Source organism: Mus caroli, unplaced genomic scaffold, assembly GCF_978045245.1.
Source record: "Mus caroli unplaced genomic scaffold, Mus_caroli_1 scaffold_13, whole genome shotgun sequence".
Classification (NCBI taxonomy): Eukaryota; Metazoa; Chordata; class Mammalia; order Rodentia; family Muridae; genus Mus; species Mus caroli.
This window is the reverse complement of record NW_028227268.1, coordinates 47,383,635-47,402,236: the sequence shown is the minus strand read 5'-3', so window position 1 is coordinate 47,402,236 and position 18,602 is coordinate 47,383,635.

Here is an 18,602-nt window from a genome sequence, read left to right as displayed (position 1 = left end):
ACACTCCTGCTAGTACATCCCCTAAAGGTATGGGGATGAGGGACCAAGTGCTTTGCCAGATAGCAGGCACAGAGCTCTGGGATGCTCCTGTGCTCTCCATGAGATAGGCTGTACCCCAGACTCAGCCGCCACCCAGGGCCAGCTCTGATCTGGCTTGACCTACTTTCTTCTGTTGTTGTTTTTGGAAGTGCTGATGTCAATGCAGAATTCAGCAGAGTGGCTGAGTGAGAAAAAAGAGGAGGGGGAGGAAAGGGCGCGCGGGGGGGGGGGGGGACGGGACCGAGGACAACAGGAAAGGGCAGGCAACAAGACAATGACCACAAGGTCCCTGTAACTACACTAACTGCTTACCTTTCCTGACCCCCAGGGCTTATCCAATATAGCTGAGACCCAGTCTTGGTGCTGTGGCTTCAGGCTAAGTAAACAGGAAGGAGCTGGATACGGCTCTCCATTCTCTCTCCTCATCCAACAAGGGGAGGAGGCAGTGGCCAGGCAGCCATGCCCACCTATGCCATCCTTCTGGGAGGAACCAGACATTTCAGGCACCTCTCCTTCCCTAGGCGCCTAGAGGTGCTGTGTCTGCATCCATCTGCCATGCCTGCCATCTGAGAGAGGCCACTGGGACTTGGTAGAGAGGTTCTCCACACATGCTGGCCTGGAGGAAATTGGTCTTTAGGGACACTGAAGGCAGTTTCCTCTGTTCAGTGGCTCCTTGGAAACCCACGTGACAGAGCTCGCGTGGCAACTTGCCGGCTCTCAACTCCCATTCTTAGCTGCCTCAAGCACTGTAAGGTTTAGGAGAGCCCAGATGTAAGGATGGATGGGAGGACCCTCCAGGGAGTCATTGCCTACCCTTCTGAACTCTAACATGGTCCAGCTTTTCCATTCCACAATCGAGGAGACTCCAGACCTCGGAGGGGAGCAAGCCTTTGTTTCTGACCCATTTGCAAACCTCAGTCACTGAGGAACTTGCATACAAGAAACTGCCTCTGGGCCTCTCCTGGACTGAGCCCTGCCACCAGGGGACAACTGGGCAACAGACCCTTGCAGGTGGCTGCAGTGACAGATCCATGCTTTTATGACATAGAAAGTCCTCGGTCTCAGGATTTCACACACTGTATTTCCCTCATCCTGGGGGCCAGGGAAGGCGAGCATCTTCTGCTCACTCTTGGACCCTTCTGCTCCCCCCAAACAATTGTGGGAATGATTAAAATCATTTTTTTTTTCTGCTCCATGAACTCATACAGTTTTCAGATACCGAGGAGACAAAGCCCTCCTGTGCTGAAATTAGACCCCGAAAAATAGGTTAGCTGACAATTACTTGTTTCTAAGTGGAGTGTGATGTAGTGGCAGGAGCGCAGGATGGGCTGCCAGAGCTGCAGTCTTCCCCCCCCTGCCCCCCCAACTTACTGTCTCTTAACCTCTCGAGTGCCTGGGTTTCTTGCCGGGATGATAATTCTCTCCATCTCCCTCCTCTGGTGGGCTGGTGGAAAGCGTAATGAATCAACGCTTGAAGCGCGCTGAAGAGGCCAAACTCGGGATGCCATGTAAGTACACAGCATCGCCAGCCACCTCTCGAGTCTACACGGAGCTGATTTATTTACCTCCCGTGAAAGAGACAACAATCATCATATTTACACTTCATGCCGCAGCTTCCTGCGTGGCGCGGCAGCACCCCCTCCCTCTCCGCTGCTGAGGACTCCATCAAGCACGTTGCCTTGCCAGGATGACAGCAGCCCACTCTCAGCCTCTCCCTGGCCTCCTTTACAGATCATGACCTCCTGCCCCGTGAGGTCTGTCGCCCGAAAACCACGGTACACCGGGGGCTGCAGCCTCTCCATGGGGTAGGCTGAGGAAATGAATTCCGTAGGTAAAAGGCTTCCTAGGAAATCAGACGCTGCTAGTAATTAAGGAGCGAAGCATAGGTGCGTGAAAGGTAAATGGATGTTATTTAAATGTTGCGTCATTTAAAGAGTGTCCTGGTGCTTCAGTTCCTTGTTACCATGCAGGGCTGTGGACGGGTGGCAATTAGGCTGGCACAGGTAGAGCTCACCTGCTGAGCTGAGGGAGGGTGGGGACACACCTTCCGGTAATTGCTGCTGGGCAGCTCTGGGTCTCCCCACCCCCCACTTCTTTCCTGACAGCTCTTTCATTTGCAGCAGCTTACAGGGCTTGTTGCCCTTACCCAGAAAATCATGTTGGAAGAAATATAAGAAAAAGAGGAATCAAAGAGAAGGCCAGAAAAGTTCATATTAGGTTTGGATCTGCGGCCAAACCTGGCCGAGAGAATCCACGACGGCCCGCGCATATATAACCCTGTGGCAACAGGGCCCCGCACAACAGGGCCCGCCACAGAGCTCCTTGAGTTGCCACCTGCCAGGAGACAGGATGAATGAATGGATCATCTGTCCTTAGAGCACAAGCCAGGGCCTGATTCTCCAATACTGATGTGTGAGGGAGATGTCAGCAGAAGTTCCCTAAAGAATGATGTTTCTATTTCCATGCTAATCCTGGGGCGTCAGCTTCAGTCGGAACAGCGGGACCGGTACCTTAGTTCTGCTGTTCTCCTGTCTGTAGGCGGCAGAGGGTGGGGCGGGGTCACCCAGCATTGCCACTCCCCCCCCCACGTGGTCAGTCTCCAGACCCCTCTCGGGTTGATCTGCTCCTGGAAAACAGTGTTGGCTCAAGTTTGCCTCTGAAGGTATGTCACCGCTGGCTCAGCCAGCTTATCTCCCCAGTGCTTTCAAGATCAAAACACCCAAACGAAAGAAAAACTTTGTTTCAAGAGCAGAGTGTGGTGCCAACTCTGATCAAAGTGTTTTTCAGCATGACAACTCACTGCCCGTGACAACCGGTACTTGGCTGTTGTGGCTCAGAGTGAGATGCGGAGGGAAGTGGATGACTACAGCTGTATCCAGGTCCAAACAGTAGATGGCAGAAAATGGCGGAGAGCCTTGGGCTGCATCCCTCCTTCCCTCCTGCCTCTCTCTTTTCAAGGTGGTTTTTTGGAAATGTCCTTCCTGTGGGCTGTGTGCCTTTTTCATATAGGACCCGGGGCCTGTGCAGATGGCCCTGTGTGTTCCTGGTGCTGCTGTTGAGATGTGAACGAGTGATAGGAACCCAGGCACTAAACACACAATGTGGTTGTACCTGACTAGAAGCAAGGCGAGAGCAGGAGGCATTTGAGGGAAAGGAGTGTAAGGGCTGTGTAAAGAGATGAGGATTCTATCTGGGAGGCAGGAATCCCAATGCCAGCAAATACAATGGACTCTCCTGGTCGACCCAACCAGAAAGAATTCAAGATGGCAGAGGGACAGGCTGTGTGAGTTTCCTATGGCTGCCCAGATAAATGGCCATAAGCAGAGTAGAGGAAAACCACAGACAGAAATCCATGCTATTGAGACTAGAAATCTAGCTCAAGGTTGTGGCAGGGTTGGTTCCTGGGTGTTCAACCTTTTCACACTGTGACATGATGCTGTGGTCTGCAGATGTGTTGGGCTGCATCCATAGCTACCCTGGGACACATTCATGGACCGCCGGTTAGATATGCTATTTAAAAACTCCAAGGGAAGGGCTAGAGAAATGGCCTGGTAGTTAAGTGTGCTTGCTGATCTTCCAGAAGACCTGAGCTCTGTTCCTAGCAGCCATGTTGGGCAGCTTACAACTAACATGACTTCTGAGATCCAAAACTCCCTTCTAATACATACATACATACACACACACACACACACACACACACACACAAACACACACTTACTTTAAAGAAAGAAATTCTGGGTTGGAGAGATGACTCAGCAGTTAAGAGCGCTGACTGCTCTTCCAGAGGTGCTGAGTTCAATTCTCAGCAACCACATGGTGGCTCACAACCATCTGTAATGGGATCTGACTTCTGATGTGTGTCTGAAGACAGATACAATGTACTCATATACATTAAATAAATAAGAAAGAAAGAAAGAAAGAAAGAAAGAAAGAAAGAAAAAGAGAAAGAGAAAGAGAAAGAGAAAGAGAAAGAGAAAGAGAAAGAGAAAGAGAAAGAGAAAGAGAAAGAGAAAGAGAAAGAGAAAGAGAAAGAGAAAGAGAAAGAGAAAGAGAAAGAGAAAGAGAAAGAAAGAAAGAACAGGAATTCTGAGGGCGAATCTGCCCCTTTTCCTAACTTCCAGGGCTATAGGCAACCTGTGGCCTGGGGAAGCTGTAGACAACCTGTGGCCTGTGGCAGCATCATGTCAACGCCTCACCCTCTGTGCCCAATTTCCTGTTCTCTAAGGACACATGCCATCAAATGCATAGGACACTCTACATCAAGATGATCTTGTCTCAAGATGTTTAACAAAATTACATCTGCAAAGACCTATCTTTTCATGTGAGGTCACTCTCCAGGTTCTAGACATATTTTTGAGGAGTCACCATCCAACTCACTATGTGACAGAGCCATCTAGAGATTTGTGTCCAGGACAGACTTGCTGTATCTGCTCTGAGAGTCCCCTGCCTGCCCGTGGGAACTCCCCAGTGGTCCTTAGGGGCCCTGATGACTTTGGATCTGCAAAGCCACATCTTCCAAAACCACTTTCCTCTTTCGGAGAGCTACTCCGCCCTGAGACCCTTTTCTCTGAGGTGACTTTTAGAGAGGCAGGTCTCAGCAGGGCACTGTGCCCACAAGAAGTCCCGGGGAGAAGGGACCCAAGGGCAAGTGCTGAACTATCACTGAGACTGAGAACATGGCATCTCACCTAAAACTGGTGGTCACAAGGACCAAGCAGGCTCTAAAAATGTCTTACTGCCTTTATTCCTTTTCCTCCGCTCCATCTTACTCCTCGTTTTTGTTTGTTTGTGTGTGTTTTTTTTTTCTTCTGAGATGTAGCCCAGGCTGGCCCTCAGCTCACTATGTAACTGAGGATGACTTTAAACTTCTGAGCCAGGCGTGGTGGCGCACGCCTTTAATCCCAGCACTTGGGAGGCAGAGGCAGGTGGATTTCTGAGTTCAAGGCCAGCCTGGTCTACAGAGTGAGTTCCAGGACAGCCAGGGCTACACAGAGAAACCCTGTCTCGAAAAAAACCAAAAAAAAAAAAAAAAAAAAAAAGGTAAAAAAAAAAACTTCTGATCCTTTCTTCCCTCCACTTCCAGAGTCCTGGGGCAGGTGTGTGCCACCGTACCCCAGCTTTATTTGAGACTATGATTCAGGCTCCACACTTCATGTATATTAGGTAAGCATGCTACCAACTTGGCTATATTCCTAACCTTTCTTTCTTTCTTCTTTGAGACAATGTCTTTTTTTTAATTAATTTATTTTATGTATATGAGTACACTGTATCTGTCTTCAGACACATCCGAAGAGGGCATTGGATCCTATTAGAGATGGTTGTGAGCCACCATGTGGTTGCTGGGATTTGAACTCAGGACCTCTGGAAGAGCAGTCAGTGCTCTTAACCGCTGAGCCATCTCTCCAGCCCTTGAGACATTGTCTTGCTATATGGCGCATATTAGCCTCAAACTCAGAATCCTCCCACTTCAGCCTCCTAAATACTGGGATTACGTGTGAGCCATGGTGTTTGGCTTCTAGCCTTTCTTCCTTCCCTTCCCTTTCCCTTCCCTTCCCCTTCCCTTCCCCTTCCCTTTCCCTTCCCTTTCCCTTTCCTTTCCCTTCCCTTTCCCTTCCCTTTCCTTTTCCCTTCCCTTTCCCTTCCCTTCCCTTTCCTTTTCCCTTTCCTTTCCCTTCCCTTCCCTTTTCCTTCCCCTTCCCCTTCCCTCCCCCCCTCCCTCCCCTCTTTCTTTTCTTTCAGAGGGTTTCTCTGTGTAGTCCTGGCTGTCTTAGAACTTGCTCTGTAGACCAGGCTGGCCTTGAGCTCACAGAGAGCTCTAGCCTTTTCTAAATGGATAGCCATTATAATCTAAAGCAACCTACTAAGACAGGTGTGGTGGCATATACCCATGATCCCAGCACCTGGGATACTGAAGAAGAAACCAAAGTCAGCCTGGATTATATACAGTAAGAGTCTCTCTCTGTCTCTCTCTCTTTCACACACACACACACACACACAAAGAGAGAGAGAGAGAGAGAGAGAGAGAGAGAGAGCCTATTATGTCGTTGGTTGCTTCTAATCATTAGAAAACCACTCTCTTAGGCTGAGTCAGAACTAGCCTAGCTGCGACACTGTCCACCCACTGTCCCAGAGCAAGGCCATCGCTGTCCCAGATTTGCCTTTGGGGGCCCTTGAAATGAAAGTCACCAGCAGGCTCCGGAAGCTGCCTCATGCTAATCAGTTGAGGTTGTGAAAATAGCCCTGCAGTGGTTCCTGGGCCTGCAGCTGGGCCAGAGCCACTAAGGGGAGTCTGGTCCTTTGGAGCAGAGTTAACAGTCATCAGTGCTTTTTTTGAAATGTACCCTGCTTTAGGCTCAGTATTGTGTGCTACTTCTAATCCTTGCAATAGGCTGCAAGACAGGCAGGAATATCATCTCTGTTTTGCCCTCAGGCAAATTCTGCAGTCTGGCAAATGAAAGATGTGGGATTTGAACACAGACTTGTTTGGCCAAAGAATTCTCACTCTACTTCTGCCTGCACCACCTTCCTCTCATTCATGGGGAGGGGAGGGGAGCCCACCTCCCATGCTCAGGGGCTAGGAAGTGGGGAGAAAATGGATGTCCTCAAAGCAGGGTGAGGATGAAGGAGAAGCCAGCTTCATATCTAAACTAAGCAATGTTTTATTTCCATTTCCCTGAACATAAAGTTCAGTTACATTTGGTTTAAAAAAAAATCCCTACACAACTGGTTCTTGAGAAATGTCAAGTAGTACATTTCAGTGGACGTGTATGAAACAATCAAAATGTTGAACGCCCCCAAACAGATACAAACCTTCATCGAAGTCTCTTCCAAAGGATACTGCTGGGTCTGAAAAGAGCGACTCATGTTCCAGCCCAGTTGACTCCTTCTCATGTGAGTTCTGACTTCCAAAGACTGCTTGCGCCAGGAGGAAATATAATAGACGTCCTTTTTAAGGGGGGGAGGGGTCTGTCTGACAACCTCCCACGGCGACTGTGGATACAGCCCAGTTAGTAGAGTTCTTGCCTAGCAAGCATGTGGCCCTGGGCTTGAGATCTAGCACCCTACAACAAGGCATAGTGGTACATGCCCATGACCACAGCACTCCGGAGGTAGAGGCAGAAGGGTCAGTCCAAGGTCAGATGAGGGGTGGGGAGGCATTCCTTTAATGCCAGCATCTGAGAGGCAGAAACAGATGAATTTGTGAGTTCGAGGCCAGCCTGGTCTACAGACTGAGTTCCAAGACAGCCAAGGCTACACAGAGAAACCCTGTCTTGTGGGGGAAAAAAGATAGTGGGAGAGAATTCAAGGTTATCTTGGACTGCATAAGACTTCGATTCCAAAATAAACAAAAATGGAGCATGGATGCTTGCAACTGTGGACAATGTTGGGTTCATACATATTCTGTTGTGTCACATACATACCAATTATACAAATCAGATTCAGCTGGGCCCACTGGTGCATATGTTTCTTCCCAGCATCTGGGAGGTAGAGATGGGCAGAACTCTATGACTTTAAGGTTAGCCTGGTCTACAAAGTAAGTTCCAGGACAGCCAACCCTACAGAGAGAGACACTACTTCTAAATCAATCAATCAATCAATCATTAATCAATCATGGGCTGGAGAGATAGCTCAGTGATCAATAGTGCCATTTTTCCAGAGGACCTGGGTTTGATTCCCAGCACCCACATGGCATCTCACAGATGTCTGTAACTCCAATCCCAGGGGACATGACAACCTCTACTGGTCTCTTTGGTCAACAGGCATGCATGTGGCACACAATACATACATATATATATATATATATATATATATATATATATATATATATATATATACATACATACATATATATATATAGCATTTTAAAAATCAGATTCACAAATCAAGTACAGAAAGAGATCAACTATAATGAAACAACCATAACACATACTGTTTTAAAAGCTACCTTTCCTGTCTGACGTCTGACTTCTTGCGTGACCCAGTGCCTCCACGATGAGACAAGCAGATGGTGTAGACGCTGTGACCCAGGATTAGGCAACCACTGCCCCTGGGAAGCCATTCCTAGTAACAGGATCAAATCCCACAGTGTTCCACTGAACCCCGCCAGAGGACATGAAGCCTCCCTTCCCCCGGCTGTCTGTGCAGCACCGCCCAGATGCTTGGTGTCACTGAGTGACCATTGGAGCCCAACTGAGGAGTGCCTCAGTGCTCCTCAGGGCACTGTGCAATTGAGACTTGCATGTGATTTCTGGAATTTGTCATTTGATATTTCCAGACTCCAGCTGACCTTGGCTAACAGCACAGAGGGCAGAACTGCGGAGGAAAAGGGGCACTACTGTGACTGTTATCCCCTGCATGATTATAGAAGGGTCTGTGCTTTCTCTTACAAATCATTGCGGCCTCTCTTCACTTCCCTCCTTTGAAGTCGAAAAAATAGCTGTATCCTCACAGTACAGGATGGCAGGGATGAGGCAGGGTCCTGGGACTGAGGTAGGGAACTCATCATGCAGCCTCTTTCCCTCAACTACACCGCCCCCCCCCCCCCGCCCCCCTGCAGAATTCCCTCTGATCAAATCAGTTTCAGGCCTGGAAAGAAATGGCCACTCATGCTGGGGATGTGGCTCCGTTAGAGGCCTGCTCCCCAAGCATGCAGGAAGCTCTGGATTTGATCTTCAGCACGGGCATAAGCCCAGTATGGCAGTATCTGCCTGTCTTTAGCACGGTGTGAGCATGGCGTGGAGGTATACCTAACTCTGCACAGGGAGACCAGAAGTTCAAAGTTATCCTTGCACTTACAGTAAGTTCAAAGCTAGCTTGGGCAACATGAAGTTTTATTAAGACAAAACGAAACAAGAGGGGCCGGGGAGATGCTTCACTGTGCTGAGTCGTTTGCTGCCAAGTTTGATGCCCTGCGTTTAATCCCTTGAGCTTATGGTGGAAGGAGAGAACTGACTCTTGAACTCCACGCACATGCCACAGCCCACGCATGAATGTGTACACACACAACTAAGTGGATAAATGTTAAAAATAAATAAATCAAAGGAATGGCCACTCAAAATTGTTGGGAAGGGAGAGGAAAAGACAGGCGAGGCAGATAGATAACCCTGATATGAACACGGAAAGAGCCAATGTGTCACCAAAGCTGCCCAGACTTGATTACAGATTTGGCCAGGGACACAGGAGGCCAGCAGGAGCAGCCAGGTTCCACCTCAGAGGTGGAGCCACAAACCTGGAAATGAAACGTCTGTCTTTCCCTTTCTTCAGACCACAGGCATGCTCTCAGCAGTGACAGCTGTCCTGCAGAGTCTGGAGGGCTGGCAGGGCTCATCCACTCTAGTGTGCCTGTGGCCAGAACAGGTCTCAGTCACAGGTGCTTTTCCAAGGTCTTAGTGTCTAATTAAGGTTAGCAGCCACATTGGAGAGAGAAGGGTGCGCTGGACTTTACTCTGCTGTAAGGACTTTGGGCATTGCTCCATTCCGTGATCAAATACCACTGGCTCTGCCAACCACCATGTCAGTGGGTCTTCAGGGGTGGAAGAACTCATCCTTTTTTGAGAGGTTTGGTCTGGTCCTTGTCTAATGCAAAATGCCTGGGGCACCAGGTTAATGTCAACTCAAAGGCAAGTGCGGGTCCAGCATGTGTGGAATCCTAAGTACAATACCCATCAGAACCCCAAGCCCTAGAGGACATGCTTTTAAAAAAAAGTCATGCTTTAAAAAAATTCTGTTGAGGGGGCTGGAGAAATAGCTCAGCAGTTACGAGCGAGCACTAGCTGCTCTTTCAGAGAACCCAGATTCCATTCCTAACATTTTCATGGTGGCTCAAAGCTGTCTATAATTCAAGTCCTAGAGGGGAATCTGTTGCCCTCTCTGTTTTTCTCAGGCACCAAGAACACATGTGGTGCAAACATACACGCAGGCAAAACATTCATACATATGAAACATTTTTTTATAAATCCTGTTCAGATGTGGTGGCTCATGCCAGCAATGCTCTCAGCACTCAGATGGCAGAGGCAGGGGGATTTTGTGTTGAGCCCAGCCTGAGCTATAGAATGAGAAGCTGTCTCAAAAAGGAAAAAAAAAAAAAAAACAACAACAAAACCAACAAAAACAAATCTGTGGGCTTAATCATTTCTAGCCAGAAGGAGCTGGCTCCGGCAACAATGGATCCCTAGAGCTCTGCCTTGCCCCCTGGTCTGGAGAGCCTGCTCTAGAAAGGCGTTCTCCATAGACCACATTTCTATTTTGGGGACCACTCTGGGCCTGCACATGGGAAAATGGAGAGTTGGGGTTTATATGGTCATTTCTTTTGTTGTTACAGTAATGAAAGCTTTGAAATGATCACAAAAGGAAAATAGGAAAATATGCCTCCTAAAAAGAGCCGAGGCAAATTATTATAGCAACCGAATCCTAAAAGGAATGTTCAAGTAAAAAAAAAAAAAAATATGGCTCATGCGAAGTTGTTATGGCAACTGACATTTAAAAGTAACAGGATTTGGGCAAGTTTCTTTCTCCACCCTCTCTGCAAAGTCTTGCAGGAACTTCATGCTAAAATTATGCTTTAATTTTAATTAGCCAAATAGGTCATAAATATAGCTTATTCCCAAATCCTTAGAATTTCTACCCTGCAAGGAGCTGAACTACTAATGAGGAAATATTTCCACAAAAACCCACTTCCCATCAAGAACCCCCATCCGATATTTTTCTAATATAATTTATCAATTTAAACACATTGCATAATGTGCCACTCTGTAGCATTCCATTAAAATGATAAATAGCAATAGCGGTGAGGGGTGGGGGGCAAAAACCAGGAGATTAAACATATCCAAGGCAGTGTAGCTATATTTAAATACCTCAATCCATTGTAGAGGAAAACACACTGTTCTCATCCGCAGATACAGTCTAGACTCAGAGCAGCATATCCTTGACTGTAAGGGTATTAATAGGACAGACGAAGGGGGGCAATAAGAAATGACAGGAAACTTCAGAAGAAATAAAATTTCTATTAGGCTTTGTTATAAGATTACATCAAAGCAGTTCATATGTTTTAATCTGGGGAGGAAAGAAAGCAACTACTTGGGGTTTGCGCCTGGGGGCTGCCTCTGTGTACTGAACCAGACAGTTTGCATAATGAACAATTTTCATTCAATCAGGATCTCAGCAGAGATAGCTCCTACTCAAAGGAACCCGGCACAGGCTCATAGTTTTTATCTCCCAGCTCCACCTGCTGGAGAAACCGCGTATTGCAGGGAGAGAAGGCAGTGGGGAGGCATTGTCCTTCCTAGTGGCTGTTCTAAATCCAGGTACCTAAAGTTACAGACCTGACTTTAAACAGTTTCTCTCCGGAGGTTGAAAGGGGCTCTGTAAGATACCAGAGTGGATTGCTCTCAAAGACTCCCGGACTCCTTGCCTCGCAGGCAAGGAAAGTCCTAGCAGATGGTAGCATGGATCTCCGGCCCTTCTCTCACTGCTTCTCTTGAATCAGGGATTTAGAAATTGCTATTTGCATACCAGGAGGACTGAAGTTGTTCTAACATAGTTTGGCTCCCGGTGACCAGAAGACAAGGTCATTGTTTAAAACCACCCAAACTCATTTCCGGCTTGGTTGGTCAAATTTTCAAGTTTCCCAGCAGTCTAAGGATTCATAAAATAAGGCAGAGGTGGAGAAATGGAGGGTGTGTGTGTGTGTGTGTACCCAAAATGGAACTGCATTTTCATGCACAATAGAAAACTTAAAGGCTGAACCAATCGTTTTGGAAAACTGGCACAGCTGACATTGGCTAGAGGAAGGAACGGCCAGGGTGAGCCAGCTGCACCAAGACCCAGGGCTGAGGCCTAATCCGCCTTTATCCGAGGGTTTAGTGAGGCTCCCGCCGCCGCTCACCAATCCTGGCTGGAGCCGCAGAACAGCTCTCTTCACCTGGCTCAGTCCCAGCACAGTCGCACTATGCTCTCCCGTGGGGAGGCCGCGCCGGGAGGGGGAGCGACATCAAGCTTTGTGAAACTGTTTTCGAAAACCTGGGATGATCATTTAAATGTTTAAAATATGCACATGGTAATTCAAAACTAATTACCCTGAGCACATTTGAAACATTTATGCCATCATCTTGGATCCTGCCTACTGATTGTGCGCTGCAGCTCACTCTGGTGTTTCTATAAACTGCTTCAGCGATTTTAACTTCCAGGCTAAATCAGGCAGCCACAGGCGCTGCCTCCAGCCCTGGGTTGGTGGAGAGACCCCATCCCTGACTTCCAGGCGAGGAGGCGGCCCCTTTTCTCCCTTTTGTCTTGTAGTTGTGGCTGCGGAATCATTGCTCTTATCCGTGTTCATAATTCTCATCTGCATTATTTAATTTAGGCTGGAATGACCTCTTTCCCTCCCGAGTCTTCCTCCCTCATTCCCATTTCCTCTTCTTCAATTTGTGGCCCCCATTTCCTGATTGGTCCAAATATATGGACAAGTATTCTTGATCGTCCCACCCCTCTTGGTTACATCTTCATCTGGGAGCCAATGTGGTGAGTTTTCTGGGTTTGCAAAGTGGTCAGGCCCACCGCCCACCGGTCACTCTAAGGAGTGTGTGAGAGGTAGACCAACATGAGCGGCTCATAGCCGCCATCACTGAGAGAGCACGTGCCCTGCAGCTCAGGCACACGCATGCACACACCGGCAGACATGTGCACATGCGCTTTCCCCAGCAAACCCTGCTTGCAGAGTAATTAGGCCTAGGCAGTTCCTGAAGCAAATTCATTTCCCCCTTTTCCAGAATAAAATGAGTTCTCTTCCTTTGGGGGTGCTAAACCAGCATGCCAGTGGCTAGAAGCCTGAGATGGGTGATGTGGCTGAAACCATTTCTGCAGCCCAAGCCTGTGGGCAGAAGCTAACCTTGGGCTGGGGAGCTGCAGTCGGAAGAGGCACGATTCTGGGATCAAGAAATGAGCACTGGTTTATAGGTACACTCTCAGAAATAGACAGATGAGGGCTGCCTCCTTATTAGCGCTTTGAAGATGCCCATGGCGGGTTTTTAGACATTTAGGAATATAAAAGTAGGTTGGATTCCCACAGTCAGCTGAAGTTTGACAGAGTGATATTACTGGGTTTAACTAGAGCCATTAAGAGACTCTTCATTATCCCACACCACCGCCACCCAAGTTATCACATGAGCCATAATGCAAGAGAATTTTCATTCCATCAACAAGAGAGGGAGCCGGTCTATCTTTGTCCAAAGGAAATGAGCAGCCCAGCGTGAAGCTTGTGAGGAATTGAGTGTACAACACTCCAATAACATCCCCTGCAGGATTGCCTCTGCGATTTAGTCGGTGAAGCAGGGGTAACTGTGCTGGAGCAGTCTGCCTGTGTACCTGGCTTGCAAGAACACCAGCTCGAAGAACGACCAAAAAGGCCGATTAATGACAAAGGACACTCATAGAGACCCGAATTCCACAGGGCTTAAGTATTAAGCCCCAAAGAAATCAAGGTCTAGGCCATTCTCCTGGCGCTCAGCAATCTCATTTATTATTTCTCTATAAAGATCCAACACTCAATTTCCCAGGTATCCCCTGTACCTGACTCACATTCCCCTGCTCAGTAAGCCGTCCTGGTTTGAAACGGGCCTCTCCTTCTCCTGCCTATGCATGCTTTGTGTCTTCACAACGACAGCTGGTAATTTGCAAGACCCCCTCCACTGGACTCTCTCACCCCACATACTTGGAACTACTCCTTGGAACTACTTGTTTATCAAGCGTTCTGTTGGTGAGCCTTCTCTTGCATTAAAGCTGTGAGAAGGAACCAGCGTTTCTATTTCCTTTACATTTCTTGTAGCGTCTCACATGGGAGACACCCAGGTTAGATATACTGAGGGTCCTGGTAGTTTTAGAGTTGGAGTTAGATGACCCAGCAACATCCCCTCCCCCACCACGCACCAAGCAAAAATTGCACCCACCCTTCCCTCAGATGTTCCTGGCATCTTATAACTCGCCCAAAGCCAGATTTATTGCTCCTGCTGTAAAGTGTATCTTCTCTAAGCCTCACTTAAAAGCTACCACTTGGCAGAAGATCAAGTCAGAAGTGCAGGCTAGCAGGTGACGGTGAGGACAGGGAGGGATGGGGCGGGTAGGGTGGAGCGAATAATTGAAGCTCCAAGAGTTACCAGCTCAATATTTAACCTAACTGGTAATTTGCTGTGACAATTACGCCATGAACGGAACGCTGCGACTATGCAAGAATGTTGCTCTCTAATTAAGAGGGCTCTGCATTTCCTAGTCACCCGCACTTTAATAACACACAGAATGAGCCTTGGCTCCGGGAGCTAAAGGTTCCATTAGGAGCACGGGCAGCATATGGCTGTGCACATAGGCCGTGAGTGATGCAGCCCAGTTAAGCCCGCTAACACCTTCAATTCGTCCTCAGATAGAGCCCAGAGAGCACGGCTCAGGCCCTCACACCACAAGCCCCATTTGACTGACAGGCATCTTCCCGGAAAGCCTGCGCGTGCCTACACTGCAAATGGACCTGCTTCCCACAGCCCGGCTTTCAACCAGGAAGGCTTGGCGTGGGTCTGATCCTTCAAGAGTAACTTTAATAAGGATTTTCACACAGAAAGAAAAGTCCATGGGAACAAATCCTCCTCTTAAGAGCATGAGACAGGAATGGGAACACAAGCCAACACCCCAATTGCTAGGCTAACTCTGATATGAGACAAAAGAATATTAATATCTTGGCTATGAAGGAGGATGGTGCCATCTTCTGAATTGATGGGAGTTTTGAGGCATGGCTAAGCTGGGCAAACCATTTTCTTTTTTTTTTTTTTTCTCTTCTTAATTAGTGGTTCATTTATGGAGGGCTTGCTGCCCGGAGAGCCCATCAGAAGAGACCTCGCTTTATGGAGATGTAGCTTATAAAACTATTCAGATTTTAAACAAACAGTGCAGGAGGCCAGAGATAGAAGTGGTGGGGGTGGGTGGGGCAAGAGAACAATTGCATCTGCAGAAAGCTAGCCCTGCAATCCAAGCCTATGTTTAGGGTTGATCAGCTTCCTGAGGCAAGCCCAGAAGCCTCTAAAATTTTAGGCCAATAGAAATGACCTCTGCACCACGGCTGACTGAAGCTATAAATAAGCCTCGAGTTGAGCAGTGGTGTCAACGGAGAGAGAAGAGGAGAGTCCAATCGGAGCTGCTTCTTCTTTTTTTTTTTTTTAAAGTCCACTTGCTTGGGACCCACCTGGAGGCAGGGCATTGAGAAGAGCCTTGGCTCCCTGCAGCGAGAGGCTCCAGTTTTCCCAGGCACCAGCCCATCGGTTGGTTACCTAACCACCGAAAGGGAACTGCACAGCACACAAGTTAAATATAGGCTGGGTTATCTGCATTTTACAAGCTCCGAGCAAGCTATCTGAAGAAGCTGTCATTTTTAATGACGGCACAAACTTCCAATTACCGACTGGGTAATCCACTAGGGAGCAGGTAGTTTTGGAAGAACGGTTCACCATTATTAAAAGTTTACACAATCACTTTTGAGTTGACTATAAATATTTCACACGAGGCAGGTGGGATTTTAGGGACTTTTGGGTGGTTTACTCGAGGCTGCAACCAACAAGGAGCGTTTTCTCGAGGATTATACATTGAGATTTGTCAGCTGCCGGGGAGTAGTGGAGGGTCCTGGTACTGCAGAAAGGCTATGAAGTGGCCAGGTAAGGATGGGTGCTCCCAAGTCTCAGATGTACCCCTAAGGCCAGCTCCAAGTCACAAGCTCAAACAACAAGTCTTCCAGGGGCCTGGAGAGTTAAGACAAATAAGGATCACATAGGCTACCCACGGACAAGCACTTCTCATACAAGGGCCAGCTACCTCCAACACCATCTTCCCAACATGGCTTCTATGTTGCTTCAACAATCAGTGCAGGGTGAATTAGGGGTGGGTCTCTCCAATGTGGACTCAAATCATGACTACAGCTTGTGTCTTTTTTTTTTTTTTTTTTTGGTTTCTCCGTATAGCCCTGGCTGTCCTGGAACTCACTTTGTAGACCAGGCTGGCCTCGAACTCAGAAATCTGCCTGCCTCTGCCTCCTGAGTGCTGGGATTAAAGGCGTATGCCACCACGCCCGGCTGAGTCCTTCTTGATAATGAAGTTCCCAGTGACCTGGATATCAACTGAAGTTGGATTTTACTGTGATGACTACTGAGTCTGGCTCAGAATTTTGGGGGGGACAAGGTACCTTGATTTAACTGGACATGGCACTTCACGACTGTAACCCCCACATTGGGAGAGGCAGAGGCAGAAAGATGGTTGCATGTTTGGAGGCTAGGCAAGGCTACACAGCAAGAAGCTGTCTCAAAACCAAAGACATCTTTCTTGATCCAAATCCTGTCGGAGGGTGTGAGGCCTTGGGGGCCAGAACAAGGTGGTCAAGGAAGACCACTGACTCTGTCCTTTGCTCCATTACTTAATCAGAACCACCATCCCAGATATTGCTAGGAGATTTTAAGCCTCGGTGGCTGCAACCTGCATTTAAGAGCTAAGTGGGATAAACTCAGGGGTGGGCCCAAACCTCCCTCCCCACCCTTCCTGCATTCCTCCATTTACCTGTTTCCAGGGATCTGCTTAATTTACCTGCCAGCCTTTGGTGGGCCACAGGCTTAGTGGCTTAGCGCTGCTCGGGGCACCAGAGACCCTCACAGAAGCACCTGAATGTACTTTCAGCGCTGTAGAGCACGCATGGCTCAGGCCCATCAGAAGAACCCAGGCTTATGCTAAGGAGCCAGAAAGTAGAAGCAGCTGGCAAGAGTGATTCAGCCCCATAAATTTACACATCCGTACAGCCAAACCCACTTGAAGTGATCCAGAGCCACTTTTATTGAAATAGAAAAGATGCCTATTCTGGAGTGCTAAGTGGTACAGGAGGGTGGGTATATAAGAGATAATCCCATGTTGTCTTTGATGTGGTGCTAGGGAGATAACCCAGGACCTCCCGCCTGCCTGCAAGGTAACCACCAAGCCACACCCACAACCTCTATTTATACACACACTAAGTGTGGAGGTATGGATAAAAAAAAAAAAAAATGTCCCGGGACCTCATGAATCTGCAAACATGGTGCCTGGTTGGTGGCACTGTTTGGGGAGGCAGTGGACCATTTGAAGTATGTCACTGGGTATGGGCTCTGAGAGTTTGTAGCTTTGCTCCCCTTCCAGTTAACTCTGCTCTCCTAAGGTTCCTGCCACCATGTTTCCTCTGCCATTATGGACACCTGGTCCTCTAGACCCATAAGCCACAGACTCTCAGGTCTCTTTCAGTCCTGGAATCTTATCACAGCAATGAAAAGTAACTTGTGTGGCAGCCAGCTAAGCAAGGGCTGTGGCTGACTGCTTGGGATTATGGGTGTGTCTGTCTGTCTGTCTGTCATCCCATTTATATAGTCCTGAGAATTGAGCCACTTTACCACTGACATGTCTCAGTCCTCTTGGTATCATATATTCACTTAAGACAAGATCTCATTAAGTCACCCAGACTGGTTTCGAGCTTGCAATCCTCCTGCCTCTGCCTCAAGGAGATAGGATCCCTGGGGTACGTGACGAGACTGGGAGTAGCAGGTTCTGTTCTCGCAGCTTTCTACAGTGATTGTGGATTATTTGTGTATAAAGATCTGATGGCCTGACCGACTCCCTTCCCTTTAAGTGAACATCAACAGTATTTAGCATCAACTTAATAGACTCATTTGGTAAAGCCATCTCCCCACCTCTTGAACAAATAAAAATGAAACACCAGCACCTGTTCTCCTAGACCACTGGCTCTCAGTCTTCCTAACGCTGTGACCTTTTTTTTTTTTTTTTTTTTTTTTTTTGGTTTTTCGAGACAGGGTTTCTCTGTCTAGCCCTGACTGTCCTGGCACTCACTTTGTAGACCAGGCTGGCCTCGAACTCAGAAATCCGCCTGCCTCTGCCTCCCGAGTGCTGGGATTAAAGGCGTGCGCCACCACGCCCGGCTACGCTGTGACCCTTTAGTACAGTTCCTCATGTTGTGGTGACCCCCAGCCATAGAATTATTTCACTGCTACTTCATAACTGCAATTTTGCTATTGTTATGAATTGTAATGTAAATATCTGCATTGCAAACAGTCTTAAGCGACCTCTGTGAAAGGTCTTTTGAAACCCAAATGACCCACATGTTGAGAACCACTGTCTCAGAGAAAACAATTATTTCCAAGTGTGCTTTATAAAAGCCAAGAATAAAACCTACAGAGCAGATTGAGACTAAGGTTACCCAACTACGCCAGGAAGGAGAGGAAAGGGCCACTCGCACAAACCTGTCTTTGAGACGAAGAACAATCAACATAACAGGGACAGAGCAGCCCTTGTAACAAGTGCAAAGGAGAGAGAGAGGCTGAGTTTCTTCTTCTATAAATAAACCCTTGGCAGGCGGATCACTAAAGGAACACAAGTCAATATAAACCTCTAGACATGGGGCTGCCAAACTTCACTTTTCGACAGTATATTAATTATGTAGTCAATAGCCATGGGTTTCATTAGCGTATTAAATACCACGATCAATATTATTTATACTTTTCAAAGACAGG